We start from the raw sequence: 8,894 nt of genomic DNA on the forward strand, positions 1-8,894 counted from the left end.
AATCAAATCTCTTTCTATGCCTGGTCACATCCACGCTGGTTACCAGGCATTCAGTGTGCCGTTCGCCATCTCGCTCTCTCTCCCCCTACTCTCTCACCCCTCCCCTAACACGCCGCCCTTTTTCGCTCCCGCTCTACCCTCCCCCTACCGGCAGCCACCACTCCACCAGTGCACCGACCCTCATGACAAAGCTCCACGCCTCGTGTTACTCTCCATGCTCCCCCCCCCATGCCCCTGCCCTTGTGCAGTTCGCACCCCTACCCAGCCCACCCCCCCCTCCCTTCCGTCTGTTCGACTCCTACTATGACCCTCCATGGAGCCTATCTCCTCAATTTTCTCCCGAAGTCTTCTCCCTCTACTGGTTGCTCGCCTAAATCCTTCTTCCGTTCTCTTGCCTCCTGTTTCTCCTTGCCCCTCCTCGCCCCGGTGTCCTATATTCTAGCCTCTTCTTCGTAACACCCCCCCTCTACTCCTCTTCCGCTCGTCTGACCCTATCCCACATCCAACACAAATCTAGCACTCCCCCGCCTTGGGAACTGCTCCCCTCATTTGTGACACTCCTATACTCCTCATATCTCATGTCCCCCGGTACCACACATCCCTCTCTCGTGTTCCTCATGTCGAGGGTCCTCTTAGCACTTCTAGAAGTTGATTTACCACTTACTAACTAATGAATTTTCTACTCTCTTAGTTACTTTTATTTTATAGTTCCCTTATTTTTATTTTTCCCTCCTTCTCTAGGTGGCGATCTTTTTTTTGCAGTGACTCTATTGTGAGTTCCTAGCTAACAAGTGGACGTTGCGTGGTCTGTGCGTGTGTGTTGTGCGAACAGAACATTCAATTCTTACTTTACTATAATGCCCTGCCCTGCTCCGGTCTGACCCCGAAAATAGAGGACGGGGAAAGCAGTGCCGTCTAGTTCAACTATTTCTACACTCTGCCTCATCTCACTCTTCTTTCGATTGGTGCTAATCGAGGCCACTTTTCTACCACTCTAAATTCCAAAGTCTCCATTGCTGGCGCTCTAAACCGTAGGGGAAAACAATTACACTTGCTTCCATTTGGTCCATTACTCTCTTCCCTCCTGTGTCATTGTGTTCCTTCCATCTCCTCCCGGCGCATACCTTTCCTACTTACTCTTGCCGCAGGCGAGACAACCTTTTTCAGGTGTTCTGAGCCACTTCCAGAAGTAAGACTCTAGCACTCACTGTATGCGTCCACGTGGTCTCACTCCTAACATATCCACCACTTGGATCTTACATACTAATCCGTCTTTTTGTCTTCGCATTTGATCCTCTTAGTGGGCCTCGTTCTGCTCATTCCAGTATTAGAATCCGTGGACTTTGTTATGCATTACCTTAGTTGAATGCACTGACTGTAACATCGCTGCCGCTATAAAAACATGTAGAAAAAAAAAAGAACTTGCAAAGGGCATGCTGGGCATTAATTCTAATGGAAGCATCTGCCCTACCAAACCATTGTACAGGCAATTTTTCGATCCGCATCAGGACAGAACGAATCCGAAGGAATCATAGACGTCTCAGGCTATGTTTCAGCAAGTACATGGGCAAGTCTCGTAAGGTACAGGACATCAATTTTTAATTTAATAGGTAGCAGCTTCAGGTAGATACAGTCACGGTCAGTACAGCTTTGTTCACTTGAGAGCATCAGTTAGTGTACTGTCCGCTCATACTACCGTACCTGCTACTTCCCAGTCCATCCTCCAGCACCATTTCTGGAGACCTCCCATTCTCACGCTCTCTCTCATCAACTCATTCCTGAACGCTACACTAGCTTATCCTACTATTCTGCGCTTACGTGCTAGCGTCCCACCTTTGTATCCTGACTTCACAAATGGGTCCTTACCTGTACTCCTTTACCCAGTTGCTCCTGCCTTCACTCCTACTCAGATGATCAAGACCAACACCACCTCATCTCACTTCTTGAATCTAAGTCTCATATATAAACTACTATTACCTAGACCTTGTGATTCCTTTCTCACTCTTCTTTTCTTTCCAAGACACCTTGAGCTTACCGTGCTGATCCTCTGTCCAAACTTATCGTATCAGTTTGATCTCACTCGAATTTGCATAGATGTTTTCTGGTCCGTGTCACGACCTTTTTGCTTATCTCCAAACTATGCCTCAATTGCGAAAGGCCGAAGTAGCTCAGCGTCTTTTTTTATTTTTATTTTTGAATTTCCTTTTTACTACACTCAACAAAATTTCTCCCCAATTTTCAGTTGATCACTTATAGACTGTCTATGGGTATCCAGATCTATGGTGCGTCTGATTTGATCTGGGTAGGGGGCTGAGTGGTTAGAGGGAGACAGAAAAGGAAACAAAGTAATGATCAGAGACCTGGAGGGGGTGGTAGTGAGATTAGTGGGTGAGCAGCATCTAGTGACGATGAAGTCAAGTGTATTGCCTGCCTTGTGAGTTGGCAAATACCATGAGACCGGCAGTTGTTTTTGSGTGACAATCACCGGCTGACAAAATTTCATGACCACCACAGCCCTGCTCAGGAGTCCTCTAGCTATAGAATGAAGCCACTACAATAATATTCTCAGTAACAGTTTATTTTTTTTATTAACCTTTATTTTACTGAGCAAGTTTGTTAAGAACAAATTCTTATTTACAATAATGGCCTGCTGGGGAGCAGTGGGTTAACTGCCTTGTTCAGTGGSAGAAAAACTGATTTTTACTTGGTCAGCTCGGGGATTCAATCCAGCAACCTTTCAGTTACTGGCCCAACGTTCTAACTACTAGGCTACCTTCCACCCCTGTTACATAAATCTTTTTTTCTTGCTATGGCTGTGATATGTTGTTGTTTATCTACCTTAGTTGAATGCACTGACTGTAAATCACTGTATAAATGTAAAAAAAAAAAACACTTGCAAAGCATGCTGGGCATTATTCTAATGAGCTCTGCCTMCAAACCAGTACAMATTTGKTCGATCCGGACCAGAACAAATCCGAAGGAATCATAGACGTCTAGGCTATGTTTCACAAGTACAGCACAGTTCAGTAAGGTACAGGACAGTCAATTTTTATTTAATAGAGTAGAGTTCAGTAGAGTACAGTACGGTACAGTACAGTTTAGTTCATTAGAGCATAGTAGGGTACTGTACTATACTCTACTGTACTCTAGTGTACTGAACTAAACTTTACTTTTCTTACTGTACTGTTCTCTACTGTACTCTACTGTACTATATCCGACTTTTCTTTACTGTACTGTAATGTACTGTACTGTGATGTCCAAACTTGATTGACGTTTATGTTTGGGCCAAATCAAGGCCGGACCGTACCAAATCTGAATCAATTATAGACGTCTATGTTTGGGGCAAATCAAGGCCGGACCGGACCAAATCTGAACCAAAAATAGACATCTATGATTGGTTTAGATTAGGTCAGGTCCAAACCGGACCAAATATCAACGTCCGTGGACGTTGAAATTAAGGCTGGTCCAGACCACACCAAAATAGTTTATTAAAAAAAGACGTCCAGACAGGACCAAAAACATACATTGCCGTCACTCTGCCATAGTGGGTCAGTGCAGCTGATTTGGTCTTTCCCTCTTCAACAGTTTAAGTCAAGTCATTTTTTGCATTACTATTCAACAAACTACTCTGACTTCGGTTCGGTTCTTTTTCAGTGGACAATGAAGTGCAAATTTGGAACTTAAATGTTCCACATTTATCCACACTCAATGTAAATTATTGGAGATACGTAGAGATTCATTTTGGTTTCCACATAAGTCTGTAAGAGTTTCAAGGTGAGTGGAAATCCTTACATACACTCTCAGTAAATYGATGTAGTTGTGTCTAACACCCTATGTACCTCAACAAGATCATGACCAAGTGATTATGAGAAGACCTTGCCCCAGACTTCATCTTGCCCTATGCTCATTCTTGAATGCCACTCTCACTCCTCCCACTACAAACTAGCTCTGCCATGCCTTATGTCGTGGAATGGGTCTAGAATGCCAAACAGGTTCTTCACTACAAAGCCCAAGGTCCTGCCGAGACATGTAATTATATAGGACATTCTGGAGAGTCTTCTCATGCTTTATGCATGACACAGTGTGTTTTTGTACACTGATATATTGTTACCTGGTCATTGTGAACACATACAGTATCTTCACAGGTTCTGTTTTATTTGTAATCTGATGAGTTGCTGTCTCCTGTTGTCCTTTCATTCAATTGAGTAGAGTTGTGGGGTTGGCCCTGCAGCAGTAGGAGGCCTGAAAGCATTGGAATTGAGGCTGCGGGACATAGTTATCATTGGTTTATTTTACACACAAAAATAAATCATAAACTTGAGAAAACAWGAGGCTAGACTTAAAAGAGGGCTGAACTGACTGATTTAGCCTCGGTTTCAATCCTCATTAGGAAATGCGACTGAGAATGAGATATGGGTCTTGGAGGCGTGCTTTGATGTGGGTGTTTCTTGTGTGTGTTTTCGCACGTGGGAAGCGTTTGTAGATTGTCTGCCAAAACAGTACACATCTACAGTCACTCACTCTTCTAGATAACTTGAAACAGTCTAACCAGGTCTTGTGTCTGGAAGTAACCTAGGATAGCTAGCAAGCTAGCCAACTTGTTTCGCCAATTTGCTTCAGCCGGCCAGTGTGCGGCTATGGAAAAATGTATTTGAATAACTTACCTGTGGGGCTAGGTAGGGACCGTCAATATATTACACAATGTAAATAGGAGAATATTTTCATTCATTAAATACGTTCAGTATTTGTATATGAATTTCTACAATAGTTGGTTTGAGGATTTTAAGTCATTGAAATGTTGAGCTATTGAAATTTTAAAACGATGTCCCATGTACATTGTGTAATTTACTGATGGTCCCTAATCATTTAATGACGGTCCCTAACCAGCCCCAAATGGTTATCAAAGTCAAACCAAATTTACCATGGGTTTATGATCGGGTTTTGTCAAAGATTATCTATGATATTGACAAGATGGTCGAGTGACCACTCTAACAATGGAAATACATTGGAAGGCAGGACAGATCAGGTGGGACCATTCTAGCAAATGAGAAAGCARATACGCGTGTGAACAACAGGCACAACTCCGATATAAAGTCATTAAACCAGTGCTTTCGTAACAACCTAACCATTTCAAAACTTCTATTTGATCAAATAAGCCTCACATAGCAAATGAGCAATTACATTTTTTGACCTCCATATAAAAACTCCTAACTTCATAGTCTTATTTTTGTGGACAGATTTTGGGCAGAGTAAACCCTCTTGCTTCGCCTCTTCCTCTCTGGTAGCGTGCCGCTGCGCTCCAAATTGATGATTACTTGGGTGCTGCCAGCTGTGGGCATATTGGCAGTATTGAAATAAACCCAACCCAAGGAAAACTGTTACGTATCCTCATTCTGTGACATACCCTTTTTTCCTAATTATTTAGCAAAGCTCAATTTTGGACAAGACTGACTTTATGACCAAAATGATCCTATTTACACTTTGTAATMAATTTTGACATTAGAATAACTTTTTTGGGCTCATATCGATGSCACAGAGGCTGTTTTCAACCACAGATTTTTTTCTTTCGATTAGATTAATTATTTGAACTTGGTTTTGGGCAACGGCTATTTGGCCCTAAAAAGTTACACGCTCCAAAATGTTTGATGCTACACCATAGAGATAAATAGAGGACTCTTGTGCCCAAAAGTCMTTTTTAGCGTGGGCAGCGCCATTAACTCCCGACTCACTGCTTATAACTGTAATTTAACTATACTGAACAAAAATATAAATGTAACAATTTCAATTTTTTTATTGAGTTACAGTTCATATAAGGAAATCAGTCAATTGAAATAAATTCATTAGGCCCTAGTCTATGGATTTCACATGACTTGGAATAGAGATATGCATCTGTTGGTCACAGATACCTTTAAAGAAAAGGTTGTGGCGTGGATCAGAAAACCAGTCAGTATCTGGTGTGACCACCATTTGCCTCATGCTGCACGACAYATCTCCTTCACAGAGAGTTGATCAGACTGTTGATWGTGACCTGTGGAATATTGTCTCACTCCTCTTCAATRGCTGTGCTAACTTACTCAATATTGTCGGGAACTGGAACACACTGTCGTAAACGTCAATCCARAGCATCCCAAACATGCTCAATGGGTGACATGTCTAGTGAGTATGCAGGTCAATGAAAAACGGGGACATTTTYAGCTTCCAGGAATTGTGTACAGATCCTTGCGTCATGGGGCCTTGCATTATAATGCTGAAACATGAGGTGATGGCGGCGTTTGAATGGCACGACAATAGGCCTCAGGATCTCATCACGGTATCTCTGTGCATTCAAACTTCCATCGATAAAATGCAATTGTGTTCATTGTCCGTAGCTTATGTCTGCCCATACCATAACCCCACCGCCACCATGCGGCACTCTGTTCACAACGTTGACATTAGCAAACTGCTCGCCCAGACAACGCCATACACATGGTCTGCGGTTGTGAGGCTGGTTGGACGTACTATCAAATTCTCTAAAACTACATTCAGTTCTCTGGCAGCAGCTCTGGTGGACATTCCTGCAGTTAGCATGCTAATTGCACACTCCCTCTGTGGCATTGTGTTGTGTGACAAGACTGAACATTTTAGAGTGGCCTTTTATTGTCCCCAACACAAAGTTCACCAGTGTAATGATCATGCTGTTTAAATGGCTTCTTGATATGCCACACTTGTCAGGTGGATGGATTATCTTGGTAAAGGATAAATGCTCAGTAACAGGGATCTAAACAAAAMATATTTTTGAGAAATAAGCTTTTTGTGCATATTTTTGAACATTTCTGGGATCTTTTATTTCAGGACCAACACTTTACATGTTGCGTTTATATTTTTTTCAGTGTATAAGAAATCTAAGATGTGTATTATATTCAGCTCGGCTCCAGCTATGCATTTGGTTTGCTAACTTGCTGGCTAAGTGGCCAGATGTCAAGATCAAGTTTATTGGTTACAGCAGAGAGATTTAATCTCCTCCTGGATCAAGATCCCTGTTGCCCAAATAGTTTTGTGCATCAAAATAAAATATTTTYGGAAATAACTCCTTAGTGTGCACTTCCGGTAATACCTAATTCTGACATAAAGCCACCACAAGTACTTGTCCAGTGGTGTCTTTGCTAATGATCTCAGTGATCACTGTCCTATTGCAGATACCAAACAGAAAAACACTGATCCACATATAATCAAGACGTTACTYTTTWAAAATTCTACCCAAGGGTTGCTTCATTATATGTATCATTCTGAGCTTTCTATCAGCAGGATGCCTGACCCTGAATTGGCTCTAGAATTTGTCTCATCTATTTGTATCTCTCTGGCAGACGAACACCCCGTGAGTTCTATCTCAGACTCTGTTGGTGATCCCTCTAAATGYTGGGAAACAGTTAATGCACTGAAGTGTGGAAATTCCTCTCCTTCCCTGCCTAAGCAAGTTGTTTCAGACTCTGGCATCATTACTGAGAAAAATAAGATAAGACATGATTTTAATCAGCATTTTGTCTTGGCAGGGTCTTTATTTGGAATAAATGGTGGTTTATTAATTTGCCCTGGTCAGTCAGCCGACTGTAGGGCATTCAGAGACTTGTCCCAAAGCCACTCCTGCGTTGTTGTGGCTGTGTGCTTAGGGTCGTTGTTGGAAGGTGAACTTTTGACCCAGTCTGAGGTCCTGAGTGCTCTGGTGTAGGTTTTCATCAAGGATCTCTCTGTACTTTGCTCCGTTCATCTTTCCCTCTATCCTGACTAGTCTCCCAGTCCCTGCCACTGAAAAACATCCCCACATCATGATGCTGCCACCACCATGCTTCACCATAGGGATGGGGCCATATTTCCTCCAGACGTGACACTTGGYATTCAGGCCAAAGAGTTCAATCTTGGTTTCATCCGACCAGAGAATCTTGCTTCTSATGGTCTGAGAGTCCTTTAGGTACCTTTTGGCAAATTCCAAGCGAGCTGTCATGTGCCTTTTACTGAGGAGTGGCTTCCATCTGGCCACTCTACCATAAAGGCCTGATTGGTGGAGTGCGGCAGAGATGGTTGTCCTTCTGGAAGGTTCTTCCATCTCCACAGAGGAACTCTGGAGCTACTGGCTATATGTCTAAAGTGACCATCACCTCCCTGACCAAGGCCCTTCTCCCCTGATTGCTCAGTTTGGCCGGGCGGCCAGCTCTAGGAAGAGCCTTGGTAGTTCCAAACTTCTTCCATTTAAGAATGATGGAGGCCACTGTGCTCTTGGGGACMTTCAATGCTGCAGAAATGTTTCCGTATCTTTCCCCAGATCTGTGCCTCGACACAATCCTGTCTCAGAGCTCTACGGACATGCACTTTCAAATGTGGGACCTTATATAGAGAGGTTTGTGCCTTTCTAAATCATGTCCAATCAATTGAATTTACCACAGGTGGACTCAAATCAAATTGTAGAAACATCTCAAGGATTATCAATGGAAACAGGAAGCACCTGAGCTCAATTTMGAGTCTCATAGCATAGGGTCTGAATACTTATGTAAATAAGGCATTTTTGTTTTTTTATTTGTAATACATTTGCAAAACTGTCTAAAAAACTGTTTTTGCTTTGTCATTGTGGTGTATTGTCTGTAGATTGATGAAGGGGAAAAAAACGTTTATCCATTTCAGAGTAAGGCTGTAACKTAACAAAATATGGAAAAAGTCAAGGGGTCTGAATACTTTCCGAATGCCCTGTATATCGTAATTAATTCGCCAGACTATATTATATCTTCATCCCATATGTATTGAAGGCAGTGCGATGTTACAGCTATCTTTAGACATATAGCCAGTAGGCCTACCGACCACTGAGGTAGCCTATATAATTAACCCAACCAAACTAGGCCTATCTGAAATATGAAAATTATCAACGA

Source organism: Salvelinus sp. IW2-2015, linkage group LG6.1, assembly GCF_002910315.2.
Source record: "Salvelinus sp. IW2-2015 linkage group LG6.1, ASM291031v2, whole genome shotgun sequence".
Classification (NCBI taxonomy): Eukaryota; Metazoa; Chordata; class Actinopteri; order Salmoniformes; family Salmonidae; genus Salvelinus; species Salvelinus sp. IW2-2015.